Source organism: Papilio machaon, chromosome 25 (genome assembly GCF_912999745.1).
Source record: "Papilio machaon chromosome 25, ilPapMach1.1, whole genome shotgun sequence".
NCBI lineage: Eukaryota > Metazoa > Arthropoda > Insecta > Lepidoptera > Papilionidae > Papilio > Papilio machaon.
Window position 1 is genome coordinate 3,813,423 of NC_060010.1, and position 16,062 is coordinate 3,829,484.

General features: G+C 31.6%; 2 non-coding genes across 2 annotated transcripts; one reads left to right on the forward strand and one right to left on the reverse strand.

Moving 5' to 3' along the window:
• Positions 1-3,008: 3,008 nt before the first annotated feature.
• Positions 3,009-3,081, reverse strand: Trnar-acg. Its single transcript has one exon. It is a non-coding gene; the product is annotated as a tRNA-Arg (tRNA).
• Positions 3,082-14,759: 11,678 nt separating this feature from the next.
• On the forward strand, positions 14,760-14,832 carry Trnar-acg. Its single transcript has one exon. It is a non-coding gene; the product is annotated as a tRNA-Arg (tRNA).
• Positions 14,833-16,062: the final 1,230 nt, after the last annotated feature.

Here is a 16,062-nt window from a genome sequence, read left to right on the forward strand (position 1 = left end):
TAACATAGTTTTTTTTAGTAGTTTTTGCGAAACGGCTTACAATTTCTGTTATATTTATTACAGCTACCTTCTTCAATATTTCTGATACTTTCTTTCTTTGAAAACTATAACTTATACAACTTTTCTTTGAGCCGTGTTATCGTATTCATTTATTCATGGAACAATTTCAGAGTAATAAAATTGAGAAACGTACGGCGTTGTTGTAACTTACCAAATATTGGATATTTAATAAATTTTATATGAATCTTACTAATATTATAAATGTGAATATATGTATGGATGGATGTTAGAAACTATCTTTAGAGCCTTTCTGGAGATAGTGTCTAGCACGGATCTCTATGAGTTTTGTTGTAGATGTAGAACTACATACCGTAGACGCTTTTCCATACACACACTTCCATAGACTCTAGAAGAACACATAAGCTATCTATGATCCCGGAAATGTGTTAAGTTGCCATAGGATATGTTTGATTTAAATAGTAACTCGATAAACAGTTCAACATATTTTATTGAAATTTGGCATAGATTATAGAACATAGTCTTCAATAACACATGAGATCTTCACCTTCTTTTTTAAAGGTGAGGCCAAAAGCTGTTCTCTTATAGAACTACCTATAAACTTATCTGAGTCGTTATCTTAACGTGAAACTAAGATATATAACCTCATCATCAGATATAATGAAATGTCCTTTTGTTAATATAAAGTGATATTAAATACCCTTTAAAATTATAGCTTCTTTTATAAGCAGATTAGATAAAAAGTCAACAACTATGGATCCCATTTTATAGACGATATTAATCTTTTAAGATCACTTCAGTTACAACGAACCAATAACTTCGATATTACAACTTTTTGAAGGCTCTTCATTAAGATTAAGGATTATATCGTTTTTATACAGGTCTAATATTATAACGGTCAATTTTTAAGGTGAAGATGATGTTTGTTATTTTTAAAGACATTTTTTAATACCACGAAAGAGGTTGGTTAGCATTTTAAAATTGCGATGTTATTTTACGTCACTTTTTTTTTGTTACTTAATGATTAATTAAATTACATTTTTAGATCCAATATTAATGTTTTGTTTCACGCTTATTGAATCCGTTTATATTTTAACAGTGTTAGATCCCGCAACAACAATATTTGTTGGGTGCACGAATTGGCCGGGTCGACCGGTGCAATACCACGACCACACAGAAAACAGGCGTGAAGTGGAAGCAATTCCGCGTTTCGTCTGATGTATTCTGTCCGGAGGCCTAGTTTTAGTCCTCTTTCCCATCCCACCCTTTTCTTATTAGGAAAGGATGGGAAGGGGAAGTGGATTTGGCGGAAGAGGGGACGCACAGGAGGGAGAAATATCCTCTTTCTGTGCGTCCCTTTCTCCGTTGATTAAAGGTAGGCAACTCATCTGCATTTGCGGATGTCTATGGGCAACGATCGCCTCGCTATTGCGGCGAATCCAGGTGGCCGTTTGCTCGTTTGCCACCTTATGATATAAAAAAAAATAAACTATTCTTCCTGTAGAATACATTTTCCATATTTTAAAATAAGATGTAATTTATTTCACTAATACAATTTTATTTCTAGTCAAGGTAAGCCGCGATATATTTTTACACAGACCAAGTCATGTCACGTCCGTCTTACTTCTGACTTGAGAATGCTACGTCATGTAGCACACGAGAAAATGCACTTCTACGGACTAGTTTAAAAGCTTTGGCCTATTGTCGACTATGAATAAAAAAAAAAGAAACCTTACTATTATAAATACGAATACAGTATGGAATAACGAATAAGTTTTTTTTCTTTTTATTAATTTGAACAATAAACATTATATTTAAAACGTAAGAAGTATTGCGTTTTCATATATAACCTCTTTGGTACAACTACAGAGTTCGTTGCAAAGAGTTTGAACTGGCCACACGCACGTGACGCATTATTAAAAAGTTAAAAACAAGTGACGATCCTACAAAATAGTTACGATTTTGATTCGAAGTTTACTGGTTTCAATTATTTTATGTGTTTCTTTCTTAGTTTATATGACGTTATTTTGTGTTAGTGTTTTTATTTTGTTTTATTTTGTTTAATAGTGAACCATTTTTATATTGTAAGGAACTACTAGTCTACAGTCTAAGGACTATAGTCGTGTAATATAAACAGTGATAAGTCAAATAATTCCGTGTTCCTGACACTTTAAGTGTTTCTAGATTTTTCATATAAAACTTTTAATTTAGTTTACAAGTACTTAATACAAAATAATACATAACCTTAGTTTGACAAATATAATGATTAACGACCTATAAACAAAACATATAAATACTGTTTTTTATATACATATTAGCGACCCGCCCCGGCTTCGCACGGGTGCAGTGCAAAATATACCTACTACAGAATGTCCTTATACACAACGTTCACAGCGTTCACATTAGAAACCTTTAAATTTATCAGTGTTTCTCTACTATATTATGCATTTATTATACATACAAACCTTCCTTAAGAATCACTCTATCTATTAAAAAAAACCGCGTCAAAATCCGTTGCGTAGTTTTAAAGATCTAAGCATACATACGGACATACAGCGAAAGCGACTTTGTTTTATACTATGTATTGATTCATGTATATAGATAAAAAGCATTTAATGTTAAGATTGTATTCTTAGTAACTTTAAAAATAAAAATAAAAAGAGCTCCAATTTTCTTTTAGGATAATTCTACTTTACGAAAGTATTTTTGTTAGCAGGAGTTTCTTTTTAAATACTTTATCTTTGTGTTACGAGCATCTTTTTACGTCAATGTTTTTTAGAAAATAAATTTCAAAAATGGAATTCGGTATGTAATATATTATCTAATATTATTGTTTTTTTTGGTATTTTAAATTTAGAAAGAACTACAGTTTCGAATTTTTTTTAGAATATCCTTGTCAATTAACATTAACCTTTATTATATAAACTAAATATAAAATGTTAACATTTCATATTTAGTATGTATGTAGTAAAATTGTTCAAAAAAAGAAGCGACCCTGCCAGGATTCGAACCTGGAATCTTCTGATCCGTAGTCAGACGCGTTATCCATTGCGCCACAGGGCCGTTGGCTCAACATTGAAAATTATCTTTTTGATACGTATGCATACATTCGACAAGCTATTTACAACAGTCCCTCGAGAATCTATAGCAGTCCGAAAACATGTGGGTTAACAATGTCATCTTGACAGCCTCGTACTTTGACTAATAAGGAAGCGGCAGCTGTACTGTTTAATGTTGCCATTTTCATAGTTTCGAAATTATATAAAAATATCTCGTATGCTAATATGACATGTAGGTGTTTGGATCAATTACTCGTATAATAATAAGGAATTATTACAGAGCTCAGGTCTTTAGTTGCAAATCAATTGTTTAAAGTCGTATGGACAGCTTGCTGAAGAGGAATTTTTGCTCTCTAGTAAGCGCCCCTTGTCAATGTCAAAAAACTTCCGATCGTTGTGGGACTATAATTAAGACACGTTTTTAAAATGCTCAACATTGGGGACCGCTGATATAGCTAATAGTTAAAATGTTTATTAAGTTAGTTAAGTGTGTTCTGTAATTCATTGCATAGTCATTATTGAAATCGATTAATTTAAACTTAGTATAATTAATAAGAAAATATTATTTTACAAAAACATTCTTATCAATAATATTTTTATTAAAGCGTATATTTTAATATGTCCAAATTAAAGAAATGTATAAAATTTATTTCTCACATTTAACATCCATTCATCGCTCGTACGCGATCTGTACTGTTTATTATTTTGCCTCAGCTCTATTGAACGCGACGGACAAAAGATCCACTCGAAATAAAATATTGTTTTTCCGGACATTGTCTTGGAAAATGTATTTTTCTTAATGAAAGCTGTATTGTTTAAAAAGGTTTTATTTATTTTATACAGTTGACTTGAAAGTAACTTTATTAATAGTGTTTTATAAAAAGAAAATTCTTGTTTACATTTTACAAGAATATGAAGTAAAAAATATTAAATAGAATAAGTACTAAATGCCTCACAAAAAAGGTACCTACCTAAAAGAATATATATTTTTTATATCATAAGGTAGCAAACGAGCAAACGGCAACCTGGATTCGCCGCAATAACGAGGCTACCGTTGCCCATAGACATCCGCAAATGCAGATTCGTTGCCTGCCTTTAATCAACGGAAAAGAGGACGCACAGAAAGAGGATATTTCTCTTTCCTATGCGTCCCCTCTTCTGCAAAATCCACTTCCCCTTCCTATCCTTTCTTAAGAAAAGGGTGGGAAGGGAAAGAGGACTAAAATTAGGCCTTCGGTACCACACTCATCAGACGACAAGCGGAAGTGCTTCCACTTTACGCCTGTCTTCTGTGTGGTCATGGTATTGCACCGGTCGACCCGGCCAATTCGTGCATCCAACAAATATTGTTGTTTCGGGATCTACCACTGTTAAATTAAAACTTGTTAAATTAACTTATAACCTGATATGAATACAAAAAAAAAATAAGAATGTGACAAAAAGGTGATCAGTTCAACTAGTGCAGGGACGACCTTGATCTTTCCTGCGCTGGTGTTCTATTTTTTAATTTGCTTGAATAATGTTTTTATTATCTTTATAGTAATATCCAAACATATTAAGCGAACATTTTTATAGCTATCTTCTTTTAAAACAATGATTACAAAAATTAGACTAGCGATTTAATATTGTGCACATATTCGTAAATTTTTCCCTTCTATCGTTACGTTCATTGCCCTTTTTTTTAAAAAAAAAAGAAAACAGAGAAAAGAGTTTCCAATTTCCTATTAATGTCAGTGGTATTATTGGACAGGTTGTCTTAAGAAGTCGTAACAATAGTTATTGGGTCGTACGTTGCCGACTTGGCTTAAGTACTTAATACCGTCTCCGTAGTTATACAATATCATAAACGGTATTTTCCCCCGTAGTCAATAAAGCAACTTTAATTAAAAGTATGACAAGCTATATACTAGCTGTTGCCCGCGACTCCGTCTGGGCGGAATTAAAAAAAACTTAGTAAATAGTTTATGTGTTCTTCCATATTATGTTGTACATCTGCCCCAATCTAGATCAGTTGAACCGTTCCAGAGATTCCTTGTAACAATCATCCATCCATCTATCTATAATTTCGCATTTTTAATAGTAAGATTGATTCTAACAAAAATAAAACAGCTTTAATATTAAAATACATTTAAATACAATGATTTCTCGATTAAAAAAAAAAAAAGATCTATTTGTAACTTCTCTAATTAAAGTTAAAGTTGGTACAAGTATTGAAGAGAATTGGTGATGACCATCGTATTAAGTCAACACGGAATTGATCAAATTTATTGTTACAGCGAGAGAAAGCTGCGTGGGAATTGATTTCCCAAAGCCATTATTTCAGATAAATTGATCCGATTGCTTCGTTCTACAAAATGGATTTAAAACTTATACTTTTTTTTGTATTGTAGTGTTTATTTCTCGATTTTATACGTAATATTTTAACCTTAATAGAGCTTATAATTTGAGATACATATTAAAATAATGAATGATTTTTTTTTGTGTAAAACCCTTCGGGAAGTACACGGACAACTTATCCGTGTAAACAAGCAGTCCGTTCACGGCGGTACTTATTTTGGTATTATACTAAATTTTTACGCTTTGTAGGATTTACAAATACGATATAAGGATAGGGAAAATATGAAAATTGTTATATATTTAATCATGAAAGGGTGGGATTGGATTTAAATATATGTGCAGATGTTTCACAAAATTTTATTACAAAGACATATTGAATTAGTCATAAATTTAAGAGATATATAGATATATATAGATAGGCTGAGATTCCCTTGTAACCGCGGCGTCTCATAATTCAAAACAGCGATAACACCGGTCGCAGTATGAATAATTTTGACGCAGTTATTTTAAAAAGGTGGTCAAGAAAATTTGCACATTACGTTGTTTGTAATCACAAAATAAAGTTTTAAACAGTTAGTCGTGTATGTACACTAGATACCATCAAAAGTTAATTTATTAAATAAAAAAATGTTTTTTTTTATTCACAGATTTTTTTAATCTATGCATATTAATAAAATTTGCGTATCTGTATGTAATATCGAACAAAAAACATAAATTCCGTACACATGATGTATTTGCGTGGCTGATAACAGATACTCAATTTTTAAAATTCGTGTGTTTGTCCGTCTGTCTGTCTGTCTATCCGCAATGCGTCTGTTGCGGGTAATCTCCGGAGTGGCTGGACCAATTTTGTTGGAATTATGACAGAAAGGTAGCTAAGTCATTGTAAATGAAACTTAAGCTACGTTTATAAATTCTGAACTGACGAAGTCGACGAAAACCGCTACTTTGGTAATATTTCTTGTAACTATGGTAACTAATCTCTAGGTTTGTGTTAGGATGTGGTTCACGACAATAGTCGAGTGACGGAAATCGAACAATCGAACACGTGATCGGGTATCCGCACCTTTAACCATTAAGCTATTGGCGCTTCTATATATCTTTAAAAAAATAGGTAAGTAACAGAATAAACATACTTATATATTAAATGATCCTTTTTGCTATTTATTGTTATGTAATTTTTATATCGGTATTATCTTATGTAATTATAAAAGAACCCGCTGTAAAATGCCTAATCCATTTAAAGTAATGTGAGTCTGGATTGTTATTTTCATTCGCTTTATTAGAGAGCATTAAGCTAAAGCTTGAGTTTACCCCTCCGTTGAATCGTTTTATAGGATTACCATGATACCTCCAGGATATTCCATAAAATTTTATTATTGGGTCATAGGTGATCATAAGAATTCAATCTTTAAACTTCAAAGGGCTGTACAATTATAGTGATAAGCGATCAATGTAAAAACATTTTTTAAAATCATAAGGTGGCCCATTAGCAAGCGGCTATTTAAATTCGCCTAAATATCGAAGCAACCGCTATCCTTGGACATTAGGAATTGTAGATGCGTTACCTACATTCAATCGACGAAGGAGGGGACGTACACATGAAGAATATATCGCCTTTTATTCGTCCCGTCCGTATAAGTTCAGTGCCACCGATTCGCTTTATTAGTCGAAAGAAACTTTAATGTAACAAAATTGTAGTGACATGGAACAAGCTGAATTACTACATTCAGTATATATGAAAAACAATTAAATCTTAGGACGTGTCTCATTTGATGTTAAATGTATGGTGTCCCTACAAAAAGATAGGTCGGTAATGAAAGGGGATAGAGGCCTCGATTCAGTAGAAATCACTTTGATTGTACAGTAAAAGTTTATTTCACGAAACTCTGTTATACATAAAACTGATTTACTGGTTTTTACTAACTTCTTTACTCAGGAACTTAGTTGTGACAGTAAATCATAACTAGACAAATTGTCTACTAATTCTATTACTACTGCTAGTAGGAGTATTTGTTGCAAATTGTTTTACAGCAGTGGAAACACACGGTAAAAACATTATCTTAGCTATCCATATCATATTTATATTAATTCATTTTATCAGGCATACTAACAGCCGACAGTTTGATGTCATTAAAACTAGCATGATGGAATTCTAATTGCATTTTGCAACGAACAGACTTGCTCCACTTCGGCTAACTACGAAATAATTTGCCTTACATATTGATGGCTTTAATTTCATTAAATATTATACGCTTCTGTGAAAAATTAGAGCCTTAATAAGAGGTTCTAATTTTTATTACACGCTTATCTTGGAATAGAAAAACTTTTTAAGACATAGATTAAATTACATAATATCATAAACTAGCTTTTACCCGCGACTCCGTCTACGCGGAATAAAATATAGAAAACGGGGTAAAAATTATCCTATGTCCTTTTCCTGGTTCTAAGCTACGTGCCCACCAATTTTCAGTCAAATCGATTCAGCCGTTCTTGAGTTATAAATAGTGTAACTAACACGACTTTCTTTTATATATATAAGATGAAATGTACAGCTGAGTACGTATATTTCCTATCCATTTCATTGAAATTAGTGGGAAGTAAATTTGATTCTTTGACTGTATCTGTTTTAATATCGACTATTTGAAGGTGCAATGCAACATCTGTTCTCTGATGAGTTTCTCTTCTCTGTATGCTATAATCACGAAAGTTTCAAGCGCTTGCTTCAACTTCAGTTATTAAAACCATCACGGATTCATCCTTGATTTTATATAACGTTGAATTAGATGAAAGTTTCTTATGTTAATAAAACGTCAGGATGTTATATATACTAGTACTTTATTATGATAAATATGACATTATCTTAAAGTTTTTCTTGATGGATAACTCAACAAGGTATAGCCAATGTTGCGATAATTTCAGCTAGGTGAAGCTATAGATATGTACATTTTGGATCGGCTCAATTATTTTTATTCTATGGATTCAATATGTGAATAGGGCGACCTGTCTATCGGGAAACACCCTTTGTAAAGCGTCTTTGTCGAACAAAACACTATCACATACAAGTAGTATTTGAAATATCTTTCCAAAGATCAATGTATAAATATTACTAGCTGTCGCCCGCGACTCCGTCCGCGCGCAGTTAAAAAAAAAATAGATGTTGGCCGATTCTCAGACCTACTGAATATGCTCACAAAATTTCATGAGAATCGGTGGAGTACGGGAACGAAAACTGTGACACGAGAATTTTATATATTAGATAGCTTACGAAAACTAAATAGTAACTTATTCAACTTCATTTATTCGTTAATTAGCCGTCGAATTTTAAGAAAAAAATAATTAGTAGCTTTCTTCTAAACTGTGATCCTTTCATTCCGGAGATACTAACAAACATCCATCCATTTAAACTTTCGCATTTATAATATTAGTAAGATTAAATTTAATTAATGTTGAAACATTTTGTTGTTGAATCAAAAGAGTGAACGGAAAAGACGTTCTTTGGTTTTACGATTATTTCTAAATGAGAGCTCTTGAGCTTTGTGTAAAAATTTATGATTTTAACACGTATTTTTTTTTTGTATTATTTAATGTGATTTCAAAGACCTTTCTTAAAACCATATTTCTTGGATGTAATATATTATTACAAATTTGTTTGAAATAATAAATATTTTATCTTATACGTGTTAAGATTATAATTTAAATAACTTTCATAGAACAAATTCATTTGAGATGCGTGAAGATGACAAGGAATTGAAAGTAAGCGACTTCCCGCAAACTCTTAATGACAAAAGTTTTTATCAAGGTCCTTAACTTCGCTCCTTTACAAAATGAGGACATAATCAAGATTTGTCAACTGTCAAAGTTGTTCTTTAAATATTAATATAGAATCATTAAATAATTCAAATAATATATTATGTTACCGAGAGTTACCATTGCAAAAAAAAAACTAAAAATTTAACTTTTTTATTAATATATAATTAATATTTAAATAAATTACGTTTCAGTGAAGATCTAATATTTATACAGCAATTGAGTTGATTTCATTAACGTGAAATGACTCACAGAAGTGGATAGGAAATAAATGTCCTTGACTGTAGATTAAAATGCACACTAATACGGTTATGTGCTTTTACAATTTTACAATATTAATAGTTCTTATTATTATGTCAGCAGTTCCAGTAAACCAAAACAAATTATCTACGTAACTCATGAATAATTTTGTTCTCCTCCATGATATATCGGTGTCGGTTTCCGTCTTGTCGCAGATTTATGAACATTTCGGATGTTACGTGCCGTGGTATAAAAACTGCATCGTATAATGTTTTTAACGTATCATTCTCCATGTTATTTATATATATTTAAAACAGAAGTAGGATCATCGACGCCCATGGATATCAGCAACACTAGAGGAACTGCATATACGTTCGCTTCTTAAAGGACTCTAAGTCTGGTTTGGAAATGCCGCAGGGACAGACGTCCCTAAAACGTAGCTGCAAGAGACAGAAAATTCCTCGAGAAATTCTTTCTGTTGTAAAGAATTTTTAACTTACTTTTTTGTTAGGGTAATGTGTACAGAGTCGTGTTTTAATAAAGCTTTTATTGGCATGTTTTATCTACGTCTAGAGTGTTGCCATGTTTCAGTCTTTAATATTGAAATATTGCTTCCTCATAATATTGAAATTCCATGACTTTATTAATATAAGATCGTTTTAATTTTTTATATAGCTTTTATTTTAATATGCAGTTTTCATTTTATTTGTTTATGAAAATTCTCAACAAGCTACGAAGAGTATAGTTTTAAATGAGATTTTTAGAATGGATAGGAATTTATGAATGTTTATTAATTCTGGAACAGCTGAACTATTCTAAATTAAATTTGGAACAGAAGTACATTACAGTCTGAAAATAATTGTTTAAATTCAAGTTATGTTGGTATATAATATCGTAATCTCCTTGACCTTGTCCCACTTACGTAGGGTCGGTGCACCAGGTTTCTGTTCTCCAAATCAATCTGTCTGCCGTCATCTCCATTACTAGGCCTGCCTCTACCGGTGTACCTCCACACTCATACTTAACGTTCTCTTTGCCCCATGCGATTCTTCCCTCCTCATAACATACCTCATACCACGCTAACCTTTTACTTCTCAATTTTTCTACCGGTGCAACTTTCAGACTTCCTCTAATATACTCATTTCGTATCCTATCCACTCTTGTTACACCACACATCCATCTTAACATTCGCATTTCGGCCACATGTACTATGTACTATCGCTGTTTAAAATTAACTGTGAAATAAGGTGGCAAAATAAATCAAATCCTGTGGATAATATTGCGTAAAACTGTATAGTTAATTGGTACTATATTTGTTATTCGAAACGCATAGGATTTGGCGCGGTTGCCAAGTTTAGCTCAATAAATTGTTTGTCGTAACACACGCTTCGTAAACGCTAATCGACTCTGATAATATGGTTAGCCACTGATCAATTTGCATTATAATTTAATTTGTATTCAGTAAATTTAGTTAATGTTAGTTTAATTTTTGCAAATGTGTATTGAACTCTTGTTAGCTAAGTTTAAAATTGAAAACAGAATTTTACTTCTCTTTTTTTTGGGAATGAGTATGCGCCCATTTGAATTCGCTGAAATAGCGAATCGACCACTAGTCATAGACATTTTAAATTGCAAATATGTTGCCTACCTTTAATCAACGGAGGAGTCCAAAAGAAAAATATCGCCTTCCTTTAACTCTTCTCCGTGGAATCAACTTCTCCTTTCCATACATTCGTTACATGATTTTTTTTAATGTTGAAAAATTAAGGTACCGATGTAAAATTTTGTTTATACCGAAGAAATATTGATTTTCTAATATTCAAAGCTATATTATTATAAATTTTAGTCCGTTGGAAATGGAGTGTATTTTTTTTTAAATCTCCAGCTAACTTTCTAATAGAAAAGAAAAAGTTTTATAAGTACAATTCAAGTCATCAATCTTCGTCTATCGATAATTTTTGCAATCTCAACTTGTTGCATTAGCGAGCTCGTCGAATCCGAATGTCCATCAATCTTGGTTAAGTTAAATAAAATTAATACTTTTGTACCAATATTTAACATTTCTCTTTTATCGTTTCGTTAAATTCATTCAAAAAAAAAATTGTATTAAATTTACAAAAAATCATTAATCTTGACTGAAGCCCGTGTGTCGGGGAAAAATACGAAACAATTGACACCCCATTCGTTTAAAGCCGTTCAGTCGTTTAAGCTTCGTACGATCTGGAATTGACATACATATATGTAGAAACCAAGATAAAATAAACGTGAAAAACATTACTTTATCAGTCGGGTAAAACTAAAACACAAAAAAAGTTACCATTTATAGATCCGGCTAGCTGTCGTCCGCGATTCCGTCTGCGCGGAATTACAAAAAAAAACTTAATAAGTAGCCTATGTGTTCTTTCAGACTATGTTTTACATCTGTGCCAATTCAACGAGATCTGTTGAGCCGTTCCAGAGATACCTTCAAATAAACATCCATCCATCCATCTAAACTTTCGCATTTATAATATTAATAAGATTATATCTGATACTAACTCAGATTTAAATAATTTATTCTTATAAAAACAATGTCATATACAGGATTATCTTAATAATATTATAAATGGGAAAATTGGGATGAATGGATGGATGTATGTTTGAAGGTAACACCAGAACAGCGCAACAGATTTCGATAAAATTTGGCATAGATGTCGATCATAGTCTGAAAACACACATAGGCTTCTTATTACTTATTTTTTGTTAATTTCGCACGGACGGAGTCGCGGGCGACAGCTAGTTAAGAAATAAGACATTTATTTTACACACCTTATAGGTGGAAAATGAGCGAACGGCCACCTTAATTAGTCTAAATAGCGAAGTGAACGCTGCCAATACACATCCACAATTGCAACTTTTAAGAGCTTTGTTTTAATAATTCTACGCGTATTGAGATTTGAAATTTATTTAACTTAAGCTATGTAAACAAACGTTTCCTCTTAAACATGCTACAGTATTCGGCTCTTACATTTTGCTTACATGTTTCGCTTCGTGATGACATTTAATAAGGCTTTTAGCAGCGCTTTGATGTAGTCCATTAGCAGAGTGTGCACCGCAGACGCCTCTACGTTACAATTCATACGGAATGCCATTAGCGGTACAAATCAAAGAAATAAATTAAACTAACTAAATTATTTTAGACATTAAGTGTGTTGAAAGAAAACTAATTTTGAAACTAACTAAACTCGGTGTTGGAATACAGAAATAAAGTTTTTTAGGTGGTCTGAGAAAACCCTATTAAAATGTCATTTTTTTTAATATAGATTTAGGATTTAAAAAAAATTAGAATATTTATATAAACGTATTTTAATTATATTTAATTAGAGACGTATATAGTCGTATTTATATGCACCGATTGTTATATGAATATCAAAGACAGTAATTTCTCATTCTATTTGATATCAGGTGTAGTAAACCAAGCGTTGGAATATTAATGTATATGAGAGCAATATTCACGATATTAATATTTAATATAACCACCTTGTGATTGCCTTATATATGTCATATGTTTAATTGTGTAACTAGCAAACACTATCGTAAAGAGTGTTTTGTAATTTCGTAGACGTCTACGCACTACGAAATTCCTCTACGACGTCTACGCCATCATCTTTATGTTTTCTAACAACTCTGCAGTTGTCTTTGTTAAAATATGTTTTGTTGTTTTTAAACAAAAAATTAGGGCAACATAAAAGTAGCTATAGTACGTAGCATTGATGGTGATTGAAAATAACGGTTGTTAAAAGTGATTTAAAATTTTTAATTCAAATAAGCAAATCATAATTGATATTTCATTTTCAAAATTCATATTTTGGAAATATTGGGAGCGAGGCAAAGGCATCATTTGTATTTCATTAGAGGGATAAGCCGCTTTCAGAAAGCCATTATGTTCCTCTTTGATGCCGTACGTTGTTGAGCACCATGCTCAAATTGAATTTAATTACGTTCTTTAGAGAACCTTTACGTAGAACTCTAGAGGATCCATTAGCTAGTTTATAAAATTCTAAAAGCAGACATTTTATATTATAACTAGCTTTTACACGCGACTTCACCTGCGCGGAATTGAAAAAAAAAAGGATGAAGAGTATCGTATGTGTTACTCGAGACAATGTTCTATATCTGTGCCAAATTTCAATAAGATGTGATGAACCGTTGCTGAGTTTTCAAGTAAATACGTAAATTAAACGTATCCCACGGTAACCGTATACAGTTCCGGGATCATTAGCCTATGTATATGTATGTGTATATCCTATTATTTCGGGTCGTATTCTACATCTATACCAAAATTTATTATACCTTCTATATATAACCTTCTAACAAACATCCATCCATACATACATCTAAACATTCACATTTATAATATCAGTAAGATAGTAAGATTAAGTTGGAAATAAATCTTGAAATCTTTATATTACTTGTGGTGTACGAAATAAAATAAAATTCAAGTCTAAAATGTACAATCACTATGAGGAAATCGCATAATATACATTACAGTCAACTGTGTGTTCATTTTAATGTCATGTGTCACTGTCACACAGTCAAATGTTTATATACATTTCGATTTAATTTCAGCCCACGATTATGATTTGTATTTTTGTATCAGATTAATGTCTTAGTTTAATTCAAATACTAAATAATAAAATCTGCTAGTCTTCTAGTTATTTTTTAAAAAAAATTGGGACCCATCTGCAAGAACTTCCTTTCGATTAAAATAATTTTTATCAAAATCGGACCACCAGGGGCGGATTTTTGCGGTTACACACATTAAAAAAAACAGTCGAATTGATAACCTCCTTCATTTTGAAGTCGGCTAAAAAGAGTTAAATGTTTTTGATATTCATATTTTTTATGTCTATTAAATCAGATAAATATAAAAGATCGGTCGAGCTTTTGATATAACTTAGAGAGTTATCGCACTGTCTCAGCCCAGGGGTTTTAACTTAATCTCTATTCCCTTTAAGATAAGCTCCGAGGAGTTTGTCAAAATTAAACACTTTCACTCGAACAACTTAGTTTAACTTGAATTAAGTTGGAATGCTTAATTTTTGAAAATGTTTATACAACGGCATCCATCTGTTGTAAATACTTTGAAAAATAGAAGATAAAAAGTAAAAGTAAATTAGTAATTTGTAAAGTCTAATGTTTTAATACTTTTACTACGGATTATTATTTGATTATTTTTATGTATTACTGAAATGTTACTTAATTAAAATATGAAGCTGTATCAATAGTTATCTAATTTAGATACTGTGTGACAACGGCCCTGTGGCGCAATGGATAACGCGTCTGACTACGGATCAGAAGATTCCAGGTTCGAATCCTGGCAGGGTCGCTTCCATTTTTTTGATGGGTTTTTATAGAAATTACACACTTTCTAAATGGATATAAACAAGTGAGGTCTTTTTAGTTTTTCTGATTTATATTTACATTAATGAAATTATTGTCTTCTATAGACTAAAATAAAATTAGCCTAGTATTTTTTTTGTTAAATTTGTATAAATTTAAATTTTATTACTTTATTATTATATTCATTCATCCTGGCGATAAAGTCTGATTTTTTTTTACTTTTATAACAGAACACATCTTGAAAATAAATGTCTGACCTATTTTAAGGTAAATTAATTCTACAATCCATTCTAGTAATTACTAAGAGATTTAAATCTGTTTCTGGGGTAATAAAGCTAAAACCGAGCTTGTCATTATGAGCGTTCATTCGTAATCGCACCGGAAGACGTTAAGTTTTATACGAGGGCAGGATAAATAGGTAGAGCAGTAGACAGTGCAGTGTTGCTATTGTTTGAAGGCTTCTCTAGACGCGAGACAGAGCAGTAATGTTTTCACAGTTTATATCCTACTGCTGTGGTAATCTCGTGTAAAGATTGCATATGAGTAATTTACCCTTACTATTATTCAAATATTTAATACAAATTTTTGCTATTTTAATTTATTTGTCAATACAATTAATCATAATCACATTTGCTGAATTCTAAAAAAAAAATCCCTTTAATTTTCTTGTTCAATTGCCCTCAGTTCTTTGTACTTTTCTTTTTAAATTATTATAAATAAAAAATAATTGTAATGACTTTATTTATTACTGGAAAAAATACAGCTAGACACTGTTTAGTTAAACACGTGTTTCAAACTTTGACCTTGATAGTATGGACGTCAACGTGTTTATATAAGATTTGTTTGACTTTTTTTCTTCTTTTGGTGCCATCTCCTAACGAAGGTTGGCTATCATCATGGCAACTTGAACTCTGGACACAGCAGCTCGAAATAGACCGCGTACTTTTGTTGTACCATTGGCGCAGATTTTTTAGCCAAGATGTTCTTCTCCTTCCTGGACTTCTTTTTCCTTGTATCTTTCCCTTTACTTTTTTAAAAATCATTATTTATTGTGAAGTCTTATATCAGCGTGCATTGAAAGGTTTGACATATTTTTAAGCTAAAATGTAATTGAAACACTGTATGCACTTTTTTATAGTTAGGCTATTTGTAATTATTTTTATTGCACGAAACACAGTCTATTTCAATGTTTTTATTTAGGTTTTAGTTCGCAGAG